The sequence below is a fragment of the Ixodes scapularis genome, unplaced genomic scaffold (genome assembly GCF_016920785.2).
Source record: "Ixodes scapularis isolate PalLabHiFi unplaced genomic scaffold, ASM1692078v2 PGA_scaffold0__279_contigs__length_252992795, whole genome shotgun sequence".
Classification (NCBI taxonomy): domain Eukaryota; kingdom Metazoa; phylum Arthropoda; class Arachnida; order Ixodida; family Ixodidae; genus Ixodes; species Ixodes scapularis.
This window is the reverse complement of record NW_024609835.1, coordinates 116,107,656-116,121,502: the sequence shown is the minus strand read 5'-3', so window position 1 is coordinate 116,121,502 and position 13,847 is coordinate 116,107,656. Positions and strand designations below refer to the sequence as shown.

At 45.0% G+C, this 13,847-nt stretch overlaps 1 pseudogene; it reads right to left on the bottom strand.

The window, feature by feature from the left end:
- Positions 1-9,385: 9,385 nt before the first annotated feature.
- LOC115331592 lies at positions 9,386-12,875 on the bottom strand (annotated as a pseudogene).
- Between the last annotated feature and the right edge of the window lie 972 nt (positions 12,876-13,847).

The window sequence follows — 13,847 nt, the reverse complement described above, 5'->3', positions numbered from 1 at the left end:
CCGGCTCAAGAATCCGACCGGTTCCGAGCGTTCCGAGGGCCTTCGGCGCGGGCCCTGCTGGCGATTCGGCCATTTGGCGGTGCGTCAGCGCGAAGTGCACCCGTTCTGAACTGATCTTTACCCCATGTTTGCTGTCGTTTGTGGCCAATGAAATGTTATGCCGCATTAGTGTTTAGTCGCGCTTCAAATGCAATACGAGCTGCCCTGGCCGTCCGCTTCATACAGCCTATCCAACACGTGCTTTAGTGGCGCCCTCTCGAGCCGTCGACACGGAGTGCGGCAGCCGTGTGCGCTCGATGAGCTCACTACTCCTCCTCTAGTTCAAGGCTACTCAAGGCAGGACCTCCGACGTCATGAAGGAGGTTATTTTTTGCTTGTTTTTGTAATTCTAATTTGCCTATAACTTTTAAAATAAAGCGAAATTAGAGAAAAGAAAAGTTGGATTAAGTTACTACGTTCAGTACGCTCAGGTTCAGTGCAAATTAAAAACCAGTCAAAAAGTCATTGCAGGGCCCCTTTAATAAAATTACTTGAACGGTTACTACAAACAGACGATACAACTAAAAGAGTTGTATCGTCTGTTTGCGTCCCGAATTTGTGTTTATTCTTTCCGGTTGTTTAACTATTTACCAACACGCTCGTTTTTTATGTTATTCCTTGCTATTTCATCTTCCCTTTTTTTAATGGCGCCCTTTGTTTCTGCATCTTTTCTACCAAGCGATTCTCGCACCGAGTCTCCGACAGGAGGTTGGTTTACCGAAATTGGTGGACTAACAAAAACAAGGAATTTGCAATTTGGGAATCCTAATTCAATAACAAGTAATATTAACGAAAACAAGAAAATAGCCTTGAAAACCACATTTTTGAAATTTCCCTAATAGCATGACGTGATCTACCGCATCAAAAGCTTTCTATTATGTCTAGAAATAAACCGAAATAAATTTTATTGTCTTTTAAAACATTGTTATTGAATTGACGTTTAGTTAAAACTGCTGCATCTGTTGATTTCCCATTTTGAAAACAATGCTGAATTCGATAACAAAATATTATTTTTAGTCCAAAAAATCAACTACACGTGGGGCTATAAGCTTTTAAAAAAAGGTATTTATACAAGTTAATACCGATATTGGTCTATAGTTGAAAATCCGGCCACGTCGTCATTTTTATGTATTCGTAGAACTCTTGCTATCTGAAGCAGTTCAAGGTATGTAGCACTGTAAAAGGCTTGATTATATATATTTTCCAATAGTAAGCTACGAATACTGATGATTCAATAATGCATTGACAAAGTGTAATGTGAAAACAACTATAATGTATGTTCACATCAGCAGTAGTGTTCATGACATTAAAGTTAGTAGTAGCTAACAGGCTCCGGAGAGTGATAGTATCTATTTTTTTTCTCACTTGTTCATAAGATTAGGTGGTATACGGAGGGAAGGCCGTCTGCTCTTTCACGCAGGACAGTACCATGACGTCACTTCGCCGCGCTCTGACTGGAGGATGGCTACGGACGGCAGTTTGGAAACTGACGGGGGTAAACAAAGCGGTGTTGTCTGTTCTCCGCGGCCATTACGGAAGGCCTTTCTGTTGCTCTCGGAAATCCACTGCTAGTCCGTGAACGAGGACGCGCATACGAAAAAAAGAGACCGACAATACCTCCAAGGGTACGTTACTTTGATTGACGCTAATGAATTTACCTTGGGAGCGTACGAAGCACAAACATGCGTACCGGTTTCCGGCAGTCGTATGTTGACGAGCCACTCCAACGTAAACACGGTAATGTGCGACGCGAGTGAGCCTTTCTACTTCTCGACGGGGACCCCTTTTCGCTAGCGAGTTTCTCGGTGTCTCCATGACGCATCGAAGTGTAGCTAGAGCCCTCTTCGGCGAGCTGAACGGGCTGCCGAGCTTTCGAAGGACGATCTCCCGCAGCAGGTACCCGGAGAACCACGCCGTGGCGCTCGCTGGGGTGAGTTACGTCGTCTTTGTTAATTTCGTGTCATTCCCAAACAGTTGCACGTAAAAAAGTATAACAAAGTAAAATAGAGAATGTTACGGAAAAGTAGGGGATTATGCGATCGGTGCAGAACGACCGAGCCGAGTGCGCAGTCGTCTGTTTTTCGTGTTTTTTTTTGTTTTTTTTCCCCAGCGACAAGTTGTGCACTATTTGTCCAAACAGTTGATGTGGTAGGATATCTGTATATGGGTTATAACTTTCGCAGTCACGATCCAGTATTGGATGGTAGCCGGTTATAGTAGTGATTGCGCCGTGTCTAAGTGCCATCCCATGTCACTTCCCGCCAGTGACGTAGCCAGCGGGGGGCGTCGGTAGGTCGGTCAATCACTCGCACCCCAAAGCATGCCCGCCCTCCCTCCCCCGGCCTGAAACAAAATTTCTGGCTACGCCAATGCTTCACGCGCGCGATCAAGCGTCCTCCTGCGATGGTAAACTCAAGACGCACTGTTATTCTGACCTGTACGTGCCGTCAGTCGCTGATCGCCTATTTGTTGCATAATAAAGCGGGAGTGGAGCAAACGCTGCGGAGGCGAGGGGCATGTTTTCGTACCTGCCTAATAGTTTGCTTAGGTCCATTAATTATCAAGTGCCTGACTTCCCCCTATTTTATAATTCCAAAAGAATCCACCGGCAACCGGGCTACTGAAAAAGCCCTGTGCTCGGAGGGAATGCTGCAGGCCCTCTGTAATGCCCTCGGCGTCTGTGCGAGTACGAGAGGGCCTGTGTTTCACGGCCCCGTCACCAGTTGACAAGTTCTTCATGGAGGTAAGATTATAAAAGAAACCATACCATGCATTCAAAGACAGATTTCAGAAGTTGTGGCAGCCGAATACAGATGCTGATATCTCAAGTAATAAATCAAATTATTAATTGTTTTATTGCTTATGCATCTATATTTTGCAAGCCACATATGGTAAGAAAGTGTCATGTAATCTCAACCAGGTTGATCAAGGCAATGAAAAGCCGCCTGTTGCAGACTACTGTAAGATTGTTGTTTATTATACATTATTTTTTGGCACACTCCTGGTATTGCTGTGCTGATGTCCGGGCGTCTTTTTCTTGGTTGTTGACGTGTCGACTGTGATACTTGGGTGAAATAGCTGGTCAATTACCTCCTCAGCCGTAGAGTGTCGTTCGATGGTAACTCTCTCTCTCTCTTCTCCTCTGGTTAATGTGAATCAGATCATTGTCGCGCAGTCAGTCCGGTTGAAGTTTTCTCGACACATCATTTTCACATATTTGGCCGATCGTCCCGCTCTCACGCAAAACACGGACACCTCGTATTTTTCCACACTCCCGAACGCGGCTCCGCCACCCGCTATGTTGAGTCCCATGCCCACTGTTTTATGACCTCCTTGACGTGACAGATCTAGCTTCTGTACCCGAACATCAACACGGATAAGTGTTTCGCCAGCATCCACCAGCAACCAAACGATGACAAAAATGAAGAAAGCTATAACTCCCAAGACTAAAAACCCAGGAGTAGGAAAACAAAAAGGACAAACATGTAATTTCAGTATTTGGAGAAGTGTGCTCGAGGTTCCCAGCTCTGAAAATGTTAGTAGCGTTTGAGTGGGTTTAAGTCCAAGGAGTCTCAAAAGAGCAAATGATGCAAAGATCTTTATGCTGATTTGTGTCCCTTGGATGTTGGCAGGTGTTCAGTACAAAGCGAATGAAATAGACATGTTTATTTATGCATTCTATTCTGTGAAAAATAGGCTTGCGTTAATATTCAGTTGGTAAAGGCATGGAACGACAAATACGCTTCTCAATGTTGTAAGCAAATTGTTAGACAACTGGGACGACTCTTTTACAGAAGACGACATCCTGTCTAGCACAAGCTTCACCATCTAAGACCAAGTACACGAGAGGGTCGCACTGCAAGTATATGGAAGGAGGGCACTGTGACCTCGAGGTCAAGCTTGTACATCTATGTATACGGAGCCCTAAATAGATGCCCTGACCTGCTGATTGGTACTGATAACCTTATTATGGTGAAGTGTCCCTGGATCCAAAGGGATAACCTGACTGAAGGTGAAGTAAGTCTTTTCTGACTTCATTATTTCATGACTTGAAAGTAGTCTGCCTGCTTCATGAAGTTTAAAAAGTACAAAATTTGTTTACGTACCTGTCCCACTTCAACGTAAAGTGCACATTGAATCAAGACTTCAATTCGAGCTAGTTCGTTCATGATGATTCATAAAATTAAAAGCTCAAAACAAGTCCAGGTTCTAGAAGAAACCACGCACGACACAGACAGGCGTCAACTTGCAAGTTATATTTTATACCAGTTAGTCAAACCTCCGCACATGCGCGAACGAAGTTCCACTAATGCGTCCGCTTAATATTAAAAACTACAAATGACAAAAATCTACAACACATGCCCAAATCCTGAGTCCCACGCGTCTAGACAAAACGGTCCAGGAAAGAAAACTCTCTGTCACTAAGGACAATAGATGGCGTACCAACACAGTTGGCACCCGATACTCTGATAAAAAAAAAGCCTCAAGCATCTTTCTTTACGTGTTGTTGCAGGCTGTTTTAATAAACTTTGTTAGTCCTAAAGGGGTTCACACCAACAACGCATGCCGTGAAACGCAAGATGCCCCCCCCCCCCCCGCGACTTATTACGGACCGCAAGTCGATGCTCACGTGCCCTTTCGTTAAAACATTGCCCCGTCTGTCCTACGTAAACGCACCCGCATGTAAGCAGGCGCGTTCTTGGAGTCGTTTTCACTGGAAAGACTCACAAGCTTGAATGTCCTCTACGTGTCGTTGTTTCGGAGTGTAGCAGTTGGCAAGTTCAAGTGAGCCGGTATTCAGATCGGCACTTAAGAGGGATGCATATAGGATGTCTCACAATCTGAAGATGGTTGTAAATTATGAAGTTAATGCTGCTTTTCTGCGTCGCGCGAGCTGTCAAAAGCTCCTTCAATGATGGCAAGGGAGAGGCCTTTCGAGTGCTCAAGGAAGCACGTTGCACAATTTGCAGCCTGCCCCTTAGCAAAAAGAGGCCGTACTTCAAACGAGGTTGAAATATATTTAATACGAATATTCATTTTGTATTTATTCTGTATTATTTTGGCCGCATTCGAAATACGCGCGTAAGGTATTCAAAATACATTATAAATATGAATCAAAAAATATTTTAGATATACCAAAAATATTATCCCTTCACACTCAAGATGCCATTTGTGCATTAAAAACCGGTTACACATTTTTTTTTCGATTTTGTCAGCAAATACATCTTACAAAGCTACATTAGAAACGAACGCAAACACAAACACCATGACGCACTGAACAGCTCATTCACAGTCCCGTTGACTGCTCTAGAGCCTTATATAGCCTACATACTGAAGATAATCATTTTTTCGGTGACCACCTCTGCGCTTATTAAGGTTCCAAGTATTCGATCTTCTCCTCGGGAGTCTGTCAAAGGGGAAACAGTGTTTTGAAGTTCGTGGACGATATCTCTTACTAAAAGGCATTGGTACAACTAATAACGATTCGGCGCAGTCCCTAAAACAATATCCACACAAACGGCTCATAAAATGCATGTTATTGCTTCTCTGCGTAGTACCACTCAGGACGAAGCGTATCAAGGCAGTTTCTTCACTTTAAAATACTGTAAACGTCTTTATTTTCGCGAGGACCTAATTCTCGCAAAGTTCGCGAATCGCCTACAATTCCCAAAAATAGGTCCCGCGAACAATTCGGGCAAAATGTAAAAACATTAAAATCTATATTGCGATCCCAGCGCGTCGCGAAAAATAGAATTTGCGAATTATCCTAAAACTCCAACTTTGACCTAAATCGCGAAATATTGAGCCCGCGAAAAATAAATATTTTACAGTACTTGTTTTGCCTTTCCTTTTTAGTAGTTGACCATTTAATATGATAGTTAATGTCACTATATTAAAGTCACTATTCACATCACGTACAATGGTGAGTATACACGTTCAGTGAACTAACATTGTGCTAACAAAACCACGCCAAACGTATCTGTTCACAGCACCTGCTGAAGCTTTCCAGCATCAGCAAATGTTGTGGTTGTAGTTCCCGAACCCCGTTTGTGATTGGTGTGCAAGGAACTGATCAGGTGTGTTCTTGATATAAAAAAGGAAACAATAACATAAACTGGGCTGATTTATCAGTGCGATGCGGCGCAATTCAGTTGACAAACTAATCAAATGTTGTATTTAGGCGCTTCAGTGTACTCCATATCTGCTTGAAGTGAACTTCTCGAAAGGGAGCTTTTCAATATTTTGGTAGTTTAAGTCAAACTACCAAAGTATTGCAGTCAAAGGGTACTTAGAGTATAACACAACAGTATTTACGATTTTCATGTATTTTAAGAGTATTCAGCACGTATTTTTGATTGCTCCATTTTTTTTTAGGCTTGGAGTATATTTTGCATGAATTAAATGAATATTTCAAGAAATATATGTGAAAGGTATTTTGTGCCTATTAATTTAGTATTTACATATTTCAAAACGCATGAAGGGAACTTCAAATGTAGTTTAAGTAAAGGTATTTTAAAATGAATTTTAGAAGTATATCTTAGTACTAAGTAAAAAAAAAAAAAGAAGTTTATATTTTCGGTCTATTTTTCGTGTACTTACAATTATGAACTGTACTTCAAATACACTCAAATTAGAATGTGGCATATTTCAAACGTATTAGTTTTCGCTAAGGGGCGCATCTAATATTGTTTATGAGATACCGCTTACATGTGGGCGCGTTTACTTAGGACAGACAGGACGATGTTCTAATAAAAGGGCGCGGACTTGCGGTTAGTACTAAATGTGTGTGTGTGTGGGGGGGGGGGGGAGGGGGGGGGGGTAACTTGCGGTTCACTGCATGCGTTGTGGGTGTGAATGCTTTTGAACTAACGAAGTTCATTAAAAGTGCCCGTAGTAGGACAGAACGAGAGATAGCTTATACATTTTTTTATCAGCACTGGGTGACAACGGCATCAGCACACCATCTACTGTCCTTAGTGGCGGGGAGATTTTTTTCTTGACGGTTTCGTTTAGACGTGTGTAACTCATCGGATTTTGACATGTGTTGTAGAGGTGTGTTATTTGTATTTTTAATCTGCAGTGGAGGCATAATTGGCAACTTCGTTCACGCATGTGCGCTGGTTTGCCTGACTGGGATAAAATATGAATTGCAAGTTAGCGCCTGTCTGTGTAGTGTGTGTTTTCTTCTTCGTCCTTGTCCAGTTTTGCGCTTTTAACCTATAAAATGGACGTTGGAATTTTTTTCATCTGCTTTCCGGCCAGAAAGGAAGACCAACAAATCTCCCTTTTTCTCGTTGCAATGTAAAGAAGGAGTGCGAGACTGATTGTGTATTTTATAGACGCTCTCAGTTTTTATAAGTGAATAAAAATAAAAGCTGAATACGTATTCACAATTGATTTGTGAATTCTTAGACCTGGGTTGTATATGTTTAAGTCATGCAAATATGACGTCACAATTGGCTTTCGTGCACCTTTACAACGCCTTCAGGACCTGAGACTTCTTCTTTGACTCAGCAGCGCACAACTCACCTCTGTAATTCCTATATTTTGTTTCACTCTTGCTTTGACACGACCATGTTGCCTGACCGATGCTTGAACTGCCGTAAAATCGACGAAGTCCCTAGCTGTCGAGAATAATTTTCAACAGGGGATAGTCGAAATGCCAGGGTATTTGCTGCACACTTATTGATTATCGAGCATTGTAATACTTTCAGTGCTCGCGTTGGAATTGTGGTGCCTGAAACGAGCCTTCGAGTGGTGTTTTAATGTTCTATTGCATTCATGCACAGAAAATGCTCTCCAACTGGTAACAAACGATGTCAGAAAAACTGGAGCGTCATGTTGTCGTGATCCTGGCGGTTGGCTGTAGAAGTTACAGCAAAAAGCTCAAGCAAACGAGATCGCTTTCACCACAGCGTCTTGACTCCTGGCTGCCGAAACTTCCATGGACTGTCAAGCTGAACAGCCATCCGTAGCAGAAAAAGTGTCTTCCACATCCGTTACCGCTGCTGCAACACTGCCAGATCGTGGCTGGAGACAGCATGACACTTATACATGAAGCAGAAATGGAGGAACGATATTTCTTTTAATAATGCAGTCAACACACAAGTCGGAGACTCGTTTCAGGAACTGTAGTTGCAATTTTTGTAGACATTGAAAGCTGAGGTATGGAGCGTGTTGAAAGCTTCGGTATCAGCGGGTTGTAAATATAACTTTTTTGCCTTTGCTGTGTTCAGTCAACATCATGCAGCTCAACGCTTTAATTTTGTTGATAACTAGATAGAAGTCATGAACTTGACCTCTACTTGCCTTCAAGTTTGCAGATTAAAGTGAAATAATTGTTGATTGATCCATACCTTTTCTTAAAACTATCTGGGATTGGAGTGGTCCATGTTCACGGTACATTTATTTGTCATTTCAGCGAGGAATAATCCAGGATATGTTGGTGCACAGGGGTGATACTTTTACTTTCATAAAGTACAGGAATGCAAAAATTTAGAATAGGGTCAGTAAACTGTTTTCATGTGCTCAATAGTTTTGCTACTGCTATACCGTCCCATACAAAGCACAGCGAGCAATAATATAAAGGCTACTGCTGCAAGAGTGGCAACACCTGGCATCTTTCGTTTTATATTGTGCAAAAGTAAGATACTAAACTAGATTGTGGGCTGATGCAAGTCGCTTTGCCACCTTCATATATTATGTATAAAACAGGGTACACTTTGAGAAAACAAATAAAGCCATTCAACCTTTCTACTGAATATGTTTGTTCACTAGTAAAACTTGGTTCAATAGACTTTCTGTATTTCAGCATTAGCATGGACATGACAAACTAAGGAAGGTAAGGTCAATTACAGATGCTTCAGAGCAGTTCAGGCAGTTTCCAAGTGGTTCATGCAGAGCACCCGACATGGTACCACACCCCAGGAGAGACGAGACATCATTGACGAATCTACTTTAGCCGCAAAGCACGCCAAAATATATATTAGCGTTTTAGAGAATTTGATTCAACCAAATAATTCCATGGAAAGCCGCACCACGAACAGCTTTGGTGTGAGGGTGAGCCCTATCTGCAGCGCCAATACTGAAGCCTCGTATGCCACCGTCACTGACACACGTGAGTTGTCGCTCCGTGGCTGGAATATTTGGGCATTGATGAAGCAAGAGAGGAGGAGGAGAACAACTTTATTAAAAGCCAAAAACTACGGCCTTGTGAAAAGGAGCGCTTGCTCCGCCAGGGTCCATTGGAGGTCCGCCGAGTCCGAGCTGAGCCAAGCATTCCAGGAGGGAGGGGATGGGTACGGGAAGTGGGGAGGGTTGAGCGCAGTGTTACAGGCGTAGAGTATGTGCTCTGTGTCAGCCCTGACCTCGGGGCAGTTGGGACAGTGAGCTGTCTTCTGCCACCTGAAGTTGTAGAGCATTAGCGGGGTGAGGAGAGTGTTGGTTTGTACTTTGCGGAGAATGTGTGCTTGTTCGGTGCTAAGTGAAGGGTGTGGTTTGGGAAGGGTGGTACGGTTTTCCCTAATGTTTTTGTAGTGTTCAGCTATTTGCTTTTTGTAAGTTGCGGCGTCGTCCGCTGACGTTGGGTTTGGCCAGGGGATCGAGGGAGCCCGGAAGTTGATCTCGCGGGCGAGTTGATGTGCCAGCTCATTTCCCTCAATACCCGCGTGGCCAGGTATCCAGCGCAGGGTGACTCTGATGTTGTTGTTGCGTGTGTAGGTGTCCATTAGGATATCATGTAAATGTGGCTCCAATAACCTGTGCTACATGTTGCGAAGTGCTTGGGCTGAGTCGGTGTAGAGATTAATGTTGGCGTTATTGTGTTCAGTGAGCAGAGAAGCTTCGTGTATGGCATATATAATCGCGTATGTTTCCAGCGTGGTGATGTTTGGGCGGTTGTCAAAGGGTCCTTCCATGTGTGTGATGGGTGTTGTCTGTCCAGGTGTATAGATTGCGCAGGCGAATGATCCAGTGTGGGAACGTGTTGCGTCCGTATATATTGTTATACATGTCTCGTCTCTGCGGTGTTTACCAGTTTGTGCTTGACGTCGCCCTTCATGGAGGTGTCGCGTCATATTTTTGGGTATGTTGAGAAATGCGATGTTACGGGGGAGGGGAAGGCCTGGGCTGATTGATTTAAGCCAGACAGGGGTGATTCCTGATCTTTGGAGGATGTCGCGTCCCTGCACCGTATGGGAGAGGCGCGCTATCTGCCTATCTCTATGCTGTTGTGTCAGTTCGGCAAGGCTGTGAAAGAGGCCCGTGTCTACAAGCCGTTGGTTTGAGGTGTATATAGGGAGTCCCAGGGCCGCTTTTTATAGGCTGTTGAGTGCGGAGTCAAGTTTTCGGGTTTGTGTTTGCGTGAGGTTGAGGTATGGTGCAGTGTAGAGGAGCTTGCTGTGTACGAGTGCGGTGACGAGTTGCTTCGCCTGTTCTTCTCTGAGACTGTGCTTTTTGTTAATGATGCGTCTGATTAAGTGCGTGAGATTTCGGAAGTCTTTTTGAAACTGTAAAGTGTTTGGGTTAGCATTGTTGTTGTGGTGTATGGTGAATCCAAGTATTCTGCAGGATGTCACCTTCGGTATGAGCTTGCCTGATATGCTAATTTGCACTAGTTCATTGGCGTTCTTTTGGTACTGTTTTCGATTCATGAGGAGTAATTCCGATTTTTCGGCCGAGAGTTGTAGCCCAGCTTCATTTAGGTATTTTACTATGGTATTTACGCCTTGTTGAAGGCTAGTTTCGACTTCTCCTGGAGATCCGGTTTCGCACCAAAGGGGAATATCGTCGGCGTATAATGTGTGGTGAAGGTTTTGCATGGTGGACAGCTGCCTGGATAGTGTGGTCATGCAGAGATTAAAGAGAGTGGGGGATAGAATTGATCCCTGGGGTGTGCCTCGGTTTATGTCAACGGGCGAGGAGAGTGCACCTGCGGCTCTAAAGTGCGCTATCCGGCCTTGGAGGAAACTGCGTATGTAGTTGTACATGTTGGTGCCGCTGCCGGTGTCGAGAACTGATTCGAGTATGTGATCTTGGGTAATGTTATCAAAAGCTTTTTTCACGTCAAGTGCGAGGAGTGCTTGTGTCTGTGCTGTCTTGGGTATTAGAAGTGTATTTTGTAGTATTAGAAAGAGGTCCTGCGTGGATATGTACTTACGATACCCTATGAGCTGATGCGGGAAGTGTTTAGTGTCCTCCAGGTGTTCTTCTAATCTGTTTAGTACAAGCCGTTCCATAGTTTTTCCCACGCAAGATGTTAAGGATATTGGTCTGAGATTGCTGAGTGTGGCTGTTTTTCCCGGTTTCGGAATCATGGTAATGTGCGATGTTTCCCATTCGTCCGGAAGTGTGCCTGCGTTCCAATGTTGGTTGATATGGTCTAGAAGTGTCTCCTTGTCTCTGTCAGGAAGGTTGCGCAGCAGGGTGTAGGTGATGCCGTCGGGGCCCGGCGTGGTCTTGCGATTGTTTTGGGTTAGTGCACCGTTGAGCTCGGCCAGGGTGAAATCCTTGTCGATGTATTCGTTGGCGGGGCCCGTGTAGTTTTTGTAAAGTGACTGGTGTGTCGTTGGAATGTAGAGATTTTGTTGTTCCTCGAAGGTTTTTTTTGATGCCTTTTGTGCTCACGTGTTTCTCTATGGTGGGAATAACGTCTTTCTTCGTGCCGAGCGGGGCGCGCAGAAGGTGCCAGGTTTGTTTGCTGTGTAGAGCATTTTGAATTCTGTCACAAGTGTCGTTCCACTCTGTCATTTCTAGCGTCTGGGCGTGAATAATCGCCTCTATGCTTATGTTTTCTATTTTTTTGCGGAGGTGATCATTGTGTGGTTGCTTAGCTAAGATTCTAAGAAGCCTTTTTCGTTTTTTCCAAAGACGTAGGAGATGTGGGTCTGGCCTGTCTGCAGGCGCCGAAGTTGTTTGCGGGCTGGCGGCTTGTTCTTTCGTGTTCATTAGGCTTTTGGTCCACATGTTTAAGGTGTCGTGTTCGCTGTCTGTTGTGCTCTGCCTCAGCTTGCGAAATTTGTTCCAGTCTGTGAAGGCGACCTTTGTGCGGCGCTTTCTTAGCGTGATTTGGATCGTGATGTGCAGTATGTCGTGATCGCTAGTCAGGTTCTCGTGACTGTTCTCCCACGTAGTGGCGTATCGCCCTTTGTGCGGTGCGAGGTCCGGTGTTGTAAAAACCTGTGCGCGTGTCCCCGTGCGGGTCGTTACCCCCGGCGTGTTGAGGACAGTGTACTGAAAGCCATGTATGTTTTCTTCTAGTAGCCTGCCCGTTTTGGTGTTTGCCTTGTATCCCCATGACGTGTTGGGTGCATTGAAGTCTCCCATGATATAAATGTCGTGTGTCCCTTCATCGTCTTTGGCGTTCTTAAAGATGAGTTTCAGGTCATGCTTAGATTTGGGTGGATTGTAGACGTTGTAAAGCTTTATGGGGCGTTGTGAGTTGTCTGGGTATATTGTCGTTATTAAGGTGAAGCTTTTTATGTTGTCCGGTGCTGTTTCTGTGTAGTTTTTAATGCCACGTTTCACGTAAGTTGATAATAATGGTTGGTCATACTCGTTGTGTGCCGAGTGTGTTGCTTTGTATTTGGGGAGGTTGTGCGCTTTGTAAGTTTCCTGTAAAAGTATGACGTGGGGAGGAGTTTCTGATTTCAGGAGGTATTGCGTGATTAATGCTTTTTTGTGGGTGATTCCGCGGCAATTCGACTGCCAAATATGAAGGTTCTAAGAACTTATTTGAGGCATGAACTATCTACCCTTGCGTTTTTTGAGTGGGTGCTCGCGGTGTCCTCTTGGTCTTGGGGAATATGTCTCTTTTGTGATTGGAGCGTGTAGTCCATGGTGTCGGAGCTCCAATCTTCGTCGGGGAGAAGACGTTTGAGCATGCGGTCTACGCGTTGTCTAGCAGGGTTCGTCGCAGTTCGTGGCGTTCATAGGTCGATGCGAGTTTATCGACACTGTTGGTTAGGCGGTCTAGCCTCTGTTCCAGTTTGTCAAAACATGCTACGATAGCATCTGGTTTGTCCAGACGGGATACTATCGTGTGTGTTGACCAGGGGGGATTGGCTTGTTTTGTGTGCTGTTTGTGTGGAAGTGCTGCGTAAATGGGAGGAGGATGTGCGGGTGAGGCGTTGAAGTTGGGGGTTTCGGGTTGTTGGAGTGGAGCTGGAGTGCTTGGCTCACCTGTCATTCCGGGTGGAGCGGTTTTCCCAGCGCCCAGGCAGGATAATTGGTTCTTGCTGGGGGTCGTGCATTGGTTTCGGTTTGTCGCATCTGCCGATGCGGGCGGTGGTGGCGGAGGTGCGTTGTTCATGGTGGCGGAAGTGATGTGCTTGTCCTGTCGTGGTAGCTGCCCTTGCCACGGCTGCGATGGCTGACCTCGTGGTGCCAGTGTGGGGAATGCGTGCTCATAATTGGGGCCCTGATGTGGCGGCGGTGCTTGGTTGTGTGCTCCCCATGCGCGTGCAGACTGTTGATGTTGTGGGATCATGGTGTTGTTGCGCAGCCTGATACGCTGAAGATAGGATTCTTTGGTCCGTCTCTGATCCTTTTGCTTCTTGATTGGGCAATCGGGGTCGTTGGTCCTATGCTCCCCTCCGCAGTGGATGCAGGGAAGGAAGCATTGGTGTTGCTTGTTGCTTAAGTTGTTTTGTGCAATCAGCACATCTGATGGTGGTTGATCTGGTGGGGCAGTTGTCTGCGCAATGATCATACATCAAGCACAGGGAGCAGAACTGTGCCTTTGGATGATGGGGCCAGCACCGGAATATAGCTCGGTGATAAAGAACTTTCCAGGGTACGGTGCTTCCTTC